This window comes from Triticum urartu, chromosome 2 (assembly GCF_003073215.2).
Source record: "Triticum urartu cultivar G1812 chromosome 2, Tu2.1, whole genome shotgun sequence".
Classification (NCBI taxonomy): domain Eukaryota; kingdom Viridiplantae; phylum Streptophyta; class Magnoliopsida; order Poales; family Poaceae; genus Triticum; species Triticum urartu.
This window is the reverse complement of record NC_053023.1, coordinates 61,737,909-61,752,993: the sequence shown is the minus strand read 5'-3', so window position 1 is coordinate 61,752,993 and position 15,085 is coordinate 61,737,909.

Sequence of the window (15,085 nt, the reverse complement as noted above, 5' to 3'; positions counted from 1 at the left end):
ACACTTCCGATATCCAAATATAGGCTTCCAATATATCAATCTTTATGTCTCCGACCATTTCGAGACTCCTCTTCATGCCCTGATCTCATCCGGGACTCCGAACTCCTTCGGTACATCAAAACTTATAAACTCATAATATAACTATCATCGAAACCTTAAGCGTGCGGACCCTACGGGTTCGAGAACAATGTAGACATGATCGAGACATGTCTCCGGTCAATAACCAATAGCGGAACCTGGATGCTCATATTGGCCCCCACATATTCTATGAAGATCTTTATCGGTCAGACCGCATAACAACATACGGTTGTTCCCTTTGTCATTGGTATGTTACTTGCCCGAGATTTGATCGTCGGTATCATCATACCTAGTTCAATATCGTGACCGGCAAGTCTCTTTACTCGTTTCGTAATACATCATCTCGCAACTAACTCATTAGTTGCAATGCTTGCAAGCTTATGATGTGTATTACCGAGAGGGCCCAGAGATACCTCTCCGACAATCGGAGTGACAAATCCTAACCTCGAAATACGCCAACCCAACATGTACCTTTGGAGACACCTGTAGAGCTCCTTTATAATCACCCAGTTACGTTGTGACGTTTGGTAGCACACAAAGTGTTCCTCCGGTAAACGGGAGTTGCATAATCTCATAGTCATAGGAACATGTATAAGTCATGAAGAAAGCAATAGCAACATACTAAACGATCGGGTGCTAAGCTAATGGAATGGGTCATGTCAATCACATTATTCTTCTAATGATGTGATCCCGTTAATCAAATAACAACTCTTTTGTTCATGGTTAGGAAACATAACCATCTTCGATTAACGAGCTAGTCAAGTAGAGGCATACTAGTGACACTCTGTTTGTCTATGTATTCACACATGTATTATGTTTCCGATTAATACAATTCTAGCATGAATAATAAACATTTATCATGATATAAGGAAATAAATAATAACTTTATTATTGCCTCTAGGGCATATTTCCTTCAGTCTCCCACTTGCACTAGAGTCAATAATCTAGTTCACATCGCCATGTGATTCAACACTAATAGTTCACATCACCATGTGATACACCCATAGTTCACATCGTCATGTGACCTATACCCAAAGGGTTTACTAGAGTCAATAATCTAGTTCACATCGTTTATGTGATTAACACCCAAATAGTACTAAGGTGTGATCATGTTTTGCTTGTGAGATAATTTTAGCCAACGGGTCTGTCACATACAGATCCGTAAGTATTTTGCGAATTCTATGTCTACAATGCTCTGCATGGAGCTACTCTAGCTAATTGCTCGCACTTTCAATATGTATCTAGATCGAGACTTAGAGTCATCCAGATCTGTGTCAAAACTTGCATCGACGTAACCTTTTTACGACGAACCTTTTTGTCACCTCCATAATTGAGAAATATTTCCTTATTCCACTAAGGATAATTTTGACCGCTGTCCAGTGATCTACTCTTAGATCACTATTGTACTCCCTTGCTTAACACAGTGTAGGGTATACAATAGATCTGGTACACAACATGGCATACTTTGTAGAACCTATGGCTGAGGCATAGGGAATGACTTTCATTCTCTTTCTATCTTCTGTCGTGGTCGGGCTTTGAGTCTTACTCAATTTCACACCTTGTAACACAGCCAAGAACTCTTTCTTTGATCGTTCCAATTTTTGAACTACTTCAAAATATTGTCAAGGTATGTACTCATTGAAAAAACTTATCAAGCGTCTTGATCTATCTCTATAGATCTTGATGCTCAATATGTAAGCAGCTTCACCGAGGTTTTCTTTGAAAAAATCCTTTCAAACACTCCTTTATGCTTTGCAGAATAATTCTACATTATTTCTGATCAACAATATGTCATACACATATACTTATCAGAAATGTTGTAGTGCTCCCACTCACTTTCTTGTAAATACAGGCTTCACCGCAAGTCTGTATAAAACTATATGCTTTGATCAACTTACCAAAGCGTATATTCCAACTCCGAGATGCTTGCACCAGTCCAAAGATGGATCGCTGGAGCTTGCACATTTTGTTAGCACCTTTAGGATTGACAAAACCTTCTGGTTGTATCATATACAACTCTTCTTTAAATCCATTAAGGAATGTAGTTTTGTTTATCCATTTGCCAGATTTCATAAAATGCGGCAATTGCTAACATGATTCGGAAAGACTTAAGCATTGCTACGAGTGAGAAAAATTCATCGTAGTCAACACCTTGAACTTTGTCAAAAACCTTTTTCGACAAGTCTAGCTTTGTAGATAGTAACACTACTATCAGCGTCCGTCTTCCTCTTGAAGATCCATTTAATATCAATGGCTCGCTGATCATTGGCCAAGTCAATCAAAGTCCATACTTTGTTCTCATACATGGATCTCATCTCAGATTTCATGGCCTCAAGCCATTTCGCGGAATCTGGGCTCATCATCGCTTCCTCATAGTTCGTAGGCTCGTCATGGTCAAGTAACATGACCTCCAGAACTAGATTACCGTACCACTCTGGTGCGGATCTCACTCTGGTTTACCTACGAGGTTCGGTAGTAACTTGATCTGAAGTTACATGATCATCATCATTAGCTTCCTCACTAATCGGTCTAGTAGTCACAGGAACAGATTTCTGTGATGAACTACTTTCCAATAAGGGAGTAGGTACAGTTACCTCATCAAGTTCTACTTTCCTCCCACTCACTTCTTTCGAGAGAAACTCCTTCTCTAGAAAGGATCCATTCTCAGCAATGAATATTTTGCCTTCGGATCTGTGATAGAAGGTGTACCCAACAGTCTCCTTTGGGTATCCTATGAAGACATATTTCTCCGATTTGGGTTTGAGCTTATCAGGATGAAACTTTTCATATAAGCATCACAACCCCAAACTTTAAGAAACGGCAACTTTGGTTTCTTGCCAAACCACAGTTCAGATTGTGTCGTCTCAACAGATTTAGATGGTACCTTATTTAACGTGAATGTAGCTGTCTCTAATGCATAACCCCAAAACGATAGTGGTAGATCGGTAAGAGACATCATAGATCGCACCATATCTAATAAAGTACGATTATGACGTTCGGACACACCATTACATTGTGGTGTTCCAGGTGGCGTGAGTAGTGAAACTATTTCACATTGTTTTAACTGAAGGCCAAACTCGTAACTCAAATATTTTACTTCTGCGATCATATCGTAGAAACTTTTATTTTTGTTACGATGATTCTCCACTTCACTCTGAAATTCTTTGAAATTTTTGAATATTTCAGACTTGTGTTTCATCAAGTAGATATACTCATATCTGCTCAAATCATCTGTGAAGATTAGAAAATAATGATACCTGCCACGAGCCTCAATATTCATCGGATCACATACATCAGTATGTATGATTTCCAACAAATCTATTACTCTCTCCATAGTACCGGAGAACGGTGTTTTAGTCATCTTGCCCATGAGGCACGGTTCGCAAGTACCAAGTGATTCATAATCAAGTGGTTCCAGAAGTCCATCAGTATGGAGTTTCTTCATGCGCTTTACACCGATATGACCTAAACGGCAGTGCCACAAATAAGTCGCACTATCATTATCAACTCTGCATCTTTTGGCTTCAACATTATGAATATGTGTATCACTACTATCGAGATCCAACGAACCATTTTCATTGGGTGTGTAACCATATAAGGTTTTATTCATGTAAACAGAACAATAATTTATTCTCTTACTTAAATGAATAACCGTATTGCAATAAACATGATCAAATCATATTCATTCTCAACGCATACTCCAAATAACACTTATTTAGGTTCAACACTAATCCTGAAAGTATAGGGAGTGTGCGATGATGATCATATCAATCTTGGAACTACTTCAAACACATATCGGCACCTCGCCCTTAACTAGTCTCTGTTCATTCTGCAACTCCCGTTTCGAGTTACTACTCTTAGCAACTGAACCAGTATCAAATACTGAGGGGTTGCTATAAACACTAGTAAAGTACACATCAATTACATGTATATCAAATATACCTATGTTCACTTTGCCATCCTTCTTATCTGCCAATTACTTGGGGTAGTTCTGCTTCCAGTGACCAGTCCCTTTGCAGTAGAAGCACTTAGTCTCAGGCTTAGGATCAGACTTGGGCTTCTTCACTTGAGCAGCAACTTGCTTGCCATTCTTCTTGAAGTTCCCCTTCTTCCCTTTGCCCTTTTCTTGAAACTAGTGGTCTTGTCAACCATCAACACTTGATGTTTTTCTTGATTTCTACCTTCGTTGATTTCAGCATCACGAGGAGCTTGGGAGTTGTTTCTGTTATCCCTTGCACATTATAGTTCATCACGAAGTTATACTAACTTGGTGATGGTGACTAGAGAATTCTGTCAATCACTATCTTATCTGGAAGATTAACTCCCACTTGATTCAAGCGATTGTAGTACCCAGACAATCTGAGCACATGCTCACTAGTTGAGCGATTCTCCTCCATCTTTTAGCTATAGAACTTGTTGGAGACTTCATATCTCTCAACTCGGGTATTTGCTTGAAATATTAACTTCAACTCCTGGAACATCTCATATGCTCCATGACGTTCAAAACGTCTTTGAAGTCCCGATTCTAAGCCATTAAGCATGGTGCACTAAACTATCAAGTAGTCATCATATTGAGCTAGGCAAACGTTCATAACGTCTGCATCTGCTCCTGCAATAGGTCCGTCACCTAGCGGTGCATCAAGGACATAATTCTTCTGTGCAGCAATGAGGATAAACCTCAGATCACAGATCCAATCCGCATCATTGCTACTAACATCTTTCAACACAATTTTCTCTAGGAACATATCAAAATAAACACAGGTAAGCAACAACGCGAGCTATTGATCTACAACATAATTTGCAAAATACTACCAGGACTAAGTTCATGATAAATTTAAGTTCAATTAATCATATTACTTAAGAACTCCCACTTAGATAGACATCCCTCTAATCCTCTAAGTGATTACGTGATCCAAATCAACTAAACCATGTCCGATCATCACGTGAGATGGAGTAGTTTCATTGGTGAACATCGCTATGTTGATCATATCTGCTATATGATTCACGCTCGACCTTTCGGTCTCTGTGTTCTGAGGCCATATCTGTATATGCTTGGCTCGTCAAGTATAACCTGAGTATTCTGCGTGTGCAACTGTTTTGCACCCGTTGTATTTGAACGTAGAGCCTATCACACCCGATCATCAGGTGGTGTCTCAGCACGAAGAACTTTCACAATGGTGCATACTCAGGGAGAACACTTCTTGATAATTAGTGAGAGATCATCTTAAAATGCTACCGTCAATCAAAGCAAGATAAGATGCATAAAAGATAAACATCACATGCAATCAATATAAGTGATATGATATGGCCATCATCATCTTGTGCTTGTGATCTCCATCTTTGAAGCATCGTCGTGATCACCATCGTCACCGGAGCGACACCTTGATCACCATCATAGCATCATTGTCGACTCGCCAATCTTATGCTTCCACGACTATCGCTACCGCTTAGTGATAAAGTAAAGCATTACAGCGCAATTGCATTGCATACAATAAAGCGACAACCATATGGCTCCTGTCAGTTGCCGATAACTTGGTTACAAAACATGATCATCTCATACAATAAAATTTAGCATCATGTCTTGACCATATCACATCACAACATGCCCTGCAAAAACAAGTTAGACGTCCTCTACTTTGTTGTTGCAAGTTTTACGTGGCTGCTACGGGCTTAAGGAAGAACCAATCTTACCTGCGCATCAAAACCACAACGATAGTTTGTCAAGTTGGTGTTGTTTTAACCTTCGCAAGGACCAGGCATAGCCACACTCGGTTCAACTAAAGTTGGAGAAACTGTCACCTGCTAGCCACCTTTGTGCAAAGCACATCGGGAGAACCGGTCTCGCGTAAGCGTACACGTAATGTCGGTCCGGGCCTCTTCGTCCAACAATACCGCCGAACCAAAGTATGACATGCTGGTAAGCAGTATGACTTATATCGCTCACAACTCATTTGTGTTCTACTCGTGCATATAACATCAACACATAAAACCTAGGCTCGGATGCCACTGTTGGGGAATGTAGTAATTTCAAAAAAAAATCCTACGCACACACAAGATCATGGTGATGCATAGCAACGAGAGGGGAGAGTGTGATCTACGTACCCTTGTAGACCGACAGCGGAAGCGTTAGCACAACGCGGTTGATGTAGTCGTACGTCTTCACGGCCCGACCGATCAAGCACCGAAACTACGGCACCTCCGAGTTCTAGCACACGTTCAGCTCGATGACGATCCCCGGACTCCGATCCAGCAAAGTGTTGGGGAAGAGTTCTGTCAGTACGACGGCGTGGTGACGATCTTGATGTACTACCGTCGTAGGGCTTCGCCTAAGCACCGCTACAATATTATCGAGGATTATCGTGGAAGGGGGCACCGCACACGGCTAAGAATATGATCACGTGGATCAACTTGTGTGTCTATGGGGTGCCCTCTGCCCCTGTATATAAAGGATCAAAGGGGGGGTGCGGCCGGCCAGGAGGAGGGCGCGCCAGGAGGAGTCCTACTCCCACCGGGAGTAGGATTCCCCCCCTTTCCTAGTTGGAATAGGATTCAGGAAGGGGGAAAGAGGAGAGAGAGAAGGAAGGGGGGCGCCGCCCCCCTCTCCTTGTCCTATTCGGACTAGGGGGGTAGGGGCGCGCGGCCCAGCCCTGGCCACCTCTCCTCTCTTCCACTAAAGCCCACTAAGGCCCATATACCTCCCGGGGGTTCCGGTAACCTCCCGGTACTCCGGTAAAATCCCGATTTCACCCGGAACACTTACGATATCCAAATATAGGCTTCCAATATATCAATCTTTATGTCTCGACCATTTCGAGACTCCTCGTCATGTCCGTGATCACATCCGGGACTCCGAACAAATTCGGTACATCAAAAAGCATAAACTCATAATATAACTATCATCGAAACCTTAAGCGTGCGGACCCTACGGGTTCGAGAACAATGTAGACATGACCGAGACACGTCTCCGGTCAATAACCAATAGCGGAACCTGGATGCTCATATTGGCTCCTACATATTCTACGAAGATCTTTATCGGTCAGACCGCATAACAACATACTTTGTTCCCTTTGTCATCGGTATGTTACTTGCCCGAGATTCGATCGTCGGTATCTCAATACCTAGTTCAATCTCGTTACCGGCAAGTCTCTTTACTCGTTTCCTAATACATCATCTCGCAACTAACTCATTAGTTGCAATGCTTGCAAGGCTTATGTGATGTGCATTACCGAGAGGGCCCAGAGATACCTCTCCGACAATCGGAGTGACAAATCCTAATCTCGAAATACGCCAACCCAACATTTACCTTTGGAGACACCTGTAGAGCTCCTTTATAATCACCCAGTTACGTTGTGACGTTTGGTAGCACACAAAGTGTTCCTCCGGTAAACGGGAGTTGCATAATCTCATAGTCATAGGAACATGTATAAGTCAAGAAGAAAGCAATAGCAACATACTAAACGATCGGGTGCTAAGCTAATGGAATGGGTCATGTCAATCACATTATTCTTCTAATGATGTGATCCCGTTAATCAAATAACAACTCTTTTGTTCATGGTTAGGAAACATAACCATCTTCGATTAACGAGCTAGTCAATTAGAGGCATACTAGTGACACTCTGTTTGTCTATGTATTCACACATGTATTATGTTTCCGGTTAATACAATTCTAGCATGAATAATAAACATTTACATGATATAAGGAAATAAATAATAACTTTATTATTGCCTCTAGGGCATATTTCCTTCAGTTTGGCAATGCAAGGCCTAGACCCAAACAGGATAAGTATGTACGTACTAGGAGTACTAGTGTTAAAAAATAAAGGCGGGGTTTTCCTTCACGGGATTTAATCGATACAAATCCTCATCTCATGTGTCAATTAATGCGTATTTTTTTCTCCAAAGACCAAAGAGCTAACCATGCAAACCAACCTTCTCACTTCCGCATGCATGCATGTCGTCTCTCTCTCTCCCCTGTCCATCTCTCTGCACGCATGTGCCTCTCGCTCCCTCTCCTATTTCTGCATGCAAGCAGCTCTCTCTGCCTTGGAAAGATGCGAAGCACATGGGAAATAGAGATGGGATTACTGCAGGCACGCATGCGGTGGAAAGGGATGGAGGGCCCGGTTGGAAAGAGCGGCGAAAAATGCCAATGCGCAGAGCATTGCGGGGAAAACGAAATTTTCTTAGACGCAGACAAAAAAGGACCGGAGGGAGTACTACTAGGAGTACTACTAGGAGTACTAGTGCGGTGAGATGGTTTCTCGAAGAAGAATATGGATAAGCGGAGTCAACGAAGAGTGAAATGATGGTTGCTTCGTCCGTGCTTTTGTGACTTGACGCCTCACTGCTTTGTGATTTGTGATAGAAGGGACAGGGGAGTAGACTCTGTGCTCTATACTGTACTACATGCGTCCAAGCATGGGAGAAAGAGGAGAGACGTTGCATTCTATATTCCTTCAATCAATCGGGGAGCTTCGGTTCCATATTTTTGGCTTTGGCAACACTGTCCACAATGGTTCCTGTTAGTGTCAAAACCGGCGGATCTCGGGTAGGGGGTCCCGAACTGTGCGTCTAGGCCGGATAGTAACAGGAGGCAAGGGACACGAAGTTTTACCCAGGTTCGGGCCCTCTTGATGGAGGGAAAACCCTACGTCCTGCTTGATTAATATTGAAGATATGGGTGTTACAAGAGTAGATCTACCACGAGATCAGAGAGGCTAAATCCTAGAAGCTAGCCTATGGTATGATTGTATGTTGTGATTGTTGTCCTACAGACTAAAGCCCTCCAGATTATATAGACACCGGAGAGGGTTAGGGTTACACAAGGTCGGTTACAAAGGAGGAGATATCCATATACATACTGCCTAGCTTGCCTTCCACGCCAAGTAGAGTTCCATCCGGACACGAGACGAAGTCTTCAATCTTGTATCTTCATAGTCTATCAGTCCGGCCAATGGAGATAGTCTGGCTGTCCGGAGACCCCCTAATCCAGGACTCCCTCAGTAGCCCCTGAACCAGGCTTCAATGACGACGAGTCCGGTGCGCAGTTGTCTTCGGCATTGCAAGGCGGGTTCCTTCTCCGAATACATTACAGAAGAAGTTGAATACGAGGATAGTGTCCGACCCTGCAAAGTAAGTCCCACATTTCACCGTAGAGAGAATAATGTTTTTTCGCAGATCTAATTTGCTGGCTTGTTTTGACAGCATGACGTCATGTCATGGCCCGGTGACTATTCGAACCGTTTCTTTTAACGAGCCCCGCACATAACGCGAGGCAGATTTTCGACACGTCTTGTCAAAGCAGAGATCGTGTCCCCTTATTACGGGATTCTCATCAATATAGGCGTGGGTAACCCAACCGCGCCATCAATTGCGGCGCTTGGGGGATAAGAGAGTTTTACTAGGCAAGTGGGGACGTTTAATTTTGTCCGCCCATATAAAGGGATAAGGATTCACCTTTCTATCCACGCCTTCTTCCTCCTCTGCTCATCCGCTCCCGCACACTCGAGCTCTAGCGCCCAAGTCCTCACTTCCATCAGAACCTTCTCCAACCATGTCCGGAGTGGGAGGCAAGTGGATGGTCTCCTCCGTCACGGAGGGAGACGTCAAGAAACTGAGGAGAGCCGGATACCTGCACGACGATATCGCGCACTGGCTCCCAGATGAGGGACAGCTCATCCCCACCCCAGAGCCCCATGAGAGGGTGGTATTCCTCACCCATTTCCTCCGCGGACTGGGATTCCCTCTCCATCCCTTCGTCCGAGGACTCATGTTTTATTACGGCCTGGATTTCCACGATCTGGCCCCGAACTTCATCCTCAACATCTCGGCATTCATCGTCGTGTGCGAGGCCTTCCTCCGCATCAAGCCCCACTTCGGCTTATGGCTGAAGACCTTCAATGTCAAGCCGAAGGTAGTGAGCGGCCGCCAGGCAGAGTGCGGAGGCGCCATGGTGGGCAAGATGCCCAACATCACATGGCTCGAGGGCACCTTCGTGGACACCATAAAGGGGTGGCAATCGGGGTGGTTCTATATCACCGAGCCGTGTGACCCCGCATGGGTAGCGGCCCCGAGTTCCGATCTGGCATCCCCATGCGGCTCACCTCCTGGAAAGAGAAGGGCCTGTCCTGGGGTAATTCAAAAGAGCTGACCGGACTCCAGTAATGTATTCAGAACATGGTGGATAAGAAGCTCAAGCTTGTCAACATAGTCCAGGTTATGCTCGTTCGCCGGATACTCCCGTGCCAACAACGGGAGCTTACCTTGTGGGAGTTCAATCCGGTGCAGCACCGAACTCTGAACAGGCTCTTCGACACGACTCACGTAGATGCCTGGAGGGTGCTGTTCAAGGGCACCGCGGTCCCTCCCCTCATTACTGAGGATCGCAGATTTAGCGTGAAGCGCCACGCAGTGCGGTAAGTTGTTTTGCCTTTCACAGGATACTTGTTTTCTATATAGATTGATTCTATGCGGGATCTAAACTCCCGTGCCGTTAACAGGACTAGCAGAAGATGGCCGGACAAATCGACTGTCCGGCTCCCTTGCCCGAAGGCCCTACAGACGCCCTTCTGGCGAAGATGTTGACTCCAGCCCCTTATAAGGTGCCGGAGAAGACCCAGAAGGCCAAGGGAGCTCGAAAGAGTTCCCGACACCAGGCGTTGTCAGACTCACCGTCCGATGAGTCTGCGGCGCACTCTTCCCTCGAATACGAGGAATAGGAGGAAGAGGCTCCCACACCGACTGGGGAAGACAAGAAAAGGAAGGCCGCCCCAACTGGGGAGGCCAGAGGGTCCAAGAAGGGAAGGATGCTCCTTCCGGACAGCTCCACCGCCGCCGATGAAAGTGAAGACGAGTGGTTGCCCAGGGCCAAGCCCCAGGGGAGATCGTAAGTATTCGGATACCAAAGTAACCCATAGGATTCCTTTGTCGCATTGCTTTCCCTAACGCCGAACTCAATTGTGCACGCCGCCCCGAGCCAATATCGAGGTATCCTCGGACGGCTCCCTGGGTGCGTCGGACATGGATAGCGATCCAGTCCCGACGGCCACCTCCCCTCATCCAGCCGACGACACCAAGGTGCTGTCTCAAGATGCACCGGATCGAGGAGGGACAGTCCCGGAGGCGCCGCAAGGCGACCTTCCGGACTCCGGGAGCCGAGGGGACGGGGTCCCCGAGAGCTCCGAGTTTGGCCCTTAGCCGAACACCGCGCCGGACCCTCCAACGGATCTGAGCTCGGGCAGGCGGTCCCCTTCTAAGGAGGGTGAGACGCCTGTGCCGGTGACCTCTGTCCACCTAGTGGCGCCGGACACTATGTTGGAAGCGCTTCGCAGCGCTTCCATCGAGGAGGAGCACCGCACTATCATCAGTGCGGTGATCCAGAAGGTTCAGTCCGCCAAGAGTGGATTGACTGAAGCCTATACTAGCCTTCTAACAGGCTTCGAGGTAAGTGTTCTAAAATGTAGTAGAAGTGTTACCGCATAGACAGTAGCCCCTGATGCTTTGTTTGGTGTTCGTGAAGAAAAGCCGAACAGAGGATCAAATAATATCACAGGAGTCTAATATAAGTATGTCAATATGCATATGCAGGCTTCACTGCTGGCGTCCGCCGCACTAACTGCGGAGGTCGACGTACTGAAGGAGGCCCTCGAGGGATCCCAAAAATAGTTCGGACTTTTCAGACCATATTGTGGGTATGTAAGCCCCTGGTGCATTGGCCGTACCAGTGTACGGTTGCTAGGCGTCATTAATGAACACATATATATGTATACACGTAACAAAACTGCGATAATAGTCGTAATGTCATGCATTGTATATTGAAAAATTGCATTAAAGCAGAGTGATACAGATAGTGTAATGAGCAAAAGAGTAGGACTATGTCCCTTCCAAGGGCGACCTGAGGAATTATATGAAATCTATAATCCACCTGGGAATTCCATAGTTGTCGGCCTCCTTGGTTGCTGTGTCATGTGTTCGGCAATAGAGCTACCGGACAGTGTTTCCAGAGATTGAAGTCCTGAAAGAAAAAGAAAAATAACCAAACGGGAAGCCCCTGGTGCAGTTTAGGCCGTGTTTTGGGGCGTGCCGTAGTTGTGCCTCCCCCTCCCCATCTGTGCCCATTGTATTTTTAATGCGTAATTATGTACGCGCGGCAGGAACAACGTCGTTGGGCTGGGATTGAGCTGGCCGTCGTGTTGCTACGCGAGCTCAGATCGCGCCAGGCGGTCTATTTGCCGATTGCCCCGAGCGCGCTTGAAGGTGTCCGGGCTTTGAAATGCCGAACTAGTAGATTGCCTTGAGAGGCTGGTTTGCGCTTCTGCTACGAGGGCCACGGTGTGCTCCTCTGTTCGGAGAGAGCGCTCTGTGTTTCCATTGACTGTAATAACTCCGTGAGGTCCTGGCATCTTGAGCTGGAGGTATGCATAATGTGGTACCGCATTGAATCTAGCGAGTGTGGTTCGTTCGAGCAGCGCGTGATAACAACTGCAGAACGTGACTATATCGAAGATTAACTCTTTGCTTCGGAAGTTATCCGGGGATCCGAAAACCAGTTCCACTGTAATTGAGCCTGTGCAGTGGGCCTCTACGCCTGGAATGACGCCTTTAAAGGTCGTCTTTGTGGGTTTGATCCTTGAGGGGTCTATACCCATTTAGCACACTGTGTCCTGATAAAGCAGGTTCAGGCTGTTGCCGCCGTCCATGCGGACTCGAGTGAGGTGAAATTCGTCGATGATTGGGTCTAGGACCAGTGCGGCGAATCCGCCGTGACGGATACTAGTGGGGCGGTCCCTGCGATGGAAGGTGATCGGACAGGAGGACCAAGGGTTGAACTTCGGGGCGACTGGCTCCAGCGCATATACGTCCCTGAGGGCACGCTTCCGCTCCCTCTTGGGGATGTGGGTTGCGTATATCATGTTCACCGTCTGCACTTGCTGGGGAAACCTCTTCTGTCCTCCGGTGTGCGGCTGCCGGGGTTCTTCCTCGTCCTTGCTATGCGGCCCCTTGTCCTTGTTTTCGGCGATTAACTTGCCAGCCTGCTTGAACACCCAACAATCCCTGTTGGTGTGATTGGCTGGCTTGTCTGGGGTGCCGTGTATTTGACACGAGCGATCGAGTATACGGTCCAAGCTGGACGGACCCGGCGTACTTTGTTTGAATGGCTTTTTCCGCTGACCGGTTTTAGAGCCTTTGAATCCGGCATTGACTGCCGTATCCTCAGTACATTCGCCATTAATGCGGTGCTTCTGCTTGTTGCGACGTGACCTGCTGTTGCCGTCCTTGGTATCTGAGGTACCATGGTTCTTTGATATGTTGTTACTGCGAGCCAACCAGCTGTCTTCTCCCGCACAAAAGCGGGTCATGAGCGTCGTGAGGGCTGCCATAGATTTTGGCTTTTCCTGACCAAGGTGCCTGGCTAGCCACTTGTCTCAGATGTTGTGCTTGAAAGCCGCTTAGGCCTCCGCATCCGGACAGTCGATGATTTGGTTTTTCTTTGTAAGGAACCGAGTCCAGAATTGCCTGGCCGACTCTTCTGGCTGCTGAATTATGTGGCTCAACTCATCGGCGTCTGGTGGTCGCACATAAGTGCCCTGAAAGTTGTCGAGGAATGCGGCTTCCAGATCTTCCCAACAGCTAATGGAGTCCGCTGGCAAGCTATTAAGCCAATGCCGTGCTGGTCCTTTGAGTTTTAGTGGGAGGTACTTGATGGCATATAAGTCATCACAGCGACCCATGTGGATGTCGAGGAGGAAGTCCTCAATCCATACCGCGGGATCTGTTGTGCCGTCGTATGATTCAATGTTTACAGGTTTGAAACCTTCTGGGAATTGATGTTCCATTACTTCGTCTGTGAAGCATAAGGGGTGTGCGGCGCCTCTGTATTGGGATATATCACGACGCAGCTCGTATGGGTCCTGCCCGCTGTGTTCGGCCTGGTCAGATTTGCTTTTACTGTATCTGGCGTGACGTTTACCGTCTCATAGAGTGGTGCGCCCTCGTGATCCGTAGATCGATCTTGAGTGCTTTGCTTTGTCCTCCAATATGTCTCGTAGGTCTGGCGTATCTCCCCGTGCCTTTTTATTTGGATGGCGTTGGGGTGGAGGCTGAGCTTTCGGCAGGAATGCCTCTCTATCGCGGCCACGAGGTGGCCGGTCAGCCGTATCATACGCTTCTTCCTCCAGTCGGGGTAGTAACCTGCGCCTTGGGTTACTCTTGGAGGGACACTCGAGTTTATATTCCTCGGCTACGAGGACTTCAGTCCATTTGTCATCTAGTAGATCTTGATCAGCTTGAAGCTGCTACTACTTTTTATTCAGGCTATTTGTCGTGGCCATAAGCCTGCGCTTGAAGCGCTCTTGTTCGACAGGATCCTCTGGTATGGCGAATTCATCGTCGCCGAGGCTTGCCTCGTCTTCGGAGGGGGGCATGTAATTGTCATCCTCCTCCTCTCCGCCAGCTGCTCTCTCAGGAGAGCTGGCTCCTTCATCCTCCTGATCTAACTCTTGCTAGAGGGGGTTTTCGTTGTCTTCGGTGCTATCCGGAGTGTTATTATCTCCTGTGCCGGTATCACCACTTTTGCTTTGGCGGGACTTAGAGCGGCGCCGCTGACGTCGGTGCTTGGGTTGCTTCTTGGAGGGGTCATCCTCCGCTATCTCGTCGTCGTTGCCTTCATTGGGTGTATCCACCATGTATATGTCATATGACGAGGTGGCTTTCCAGTGCCCTATAGGTGCTGGTTCATGTTCGTCTCCTACATCGTCGTCCATATCGTTGATGTCTTCGGAGTCGAAGTCGAGCATGTCGGTTAAATCATCGACAGTGGCTACAAAGTGGGTGGTGGGTGGCCGTCGAATTTCTTCGTCGTCCACATCCCAGTCTTGTTGGCCATGATCCGGCCAGGGCTCTCCTGACAGGGAGAGAGACCTTAGTGAATTCAGAATGTCGCCGAAGGGCGAGTGCTGAAAGATATCCGCAGTGGTGAATTCCATGATCGGCGCCCAGTCGGATTCGA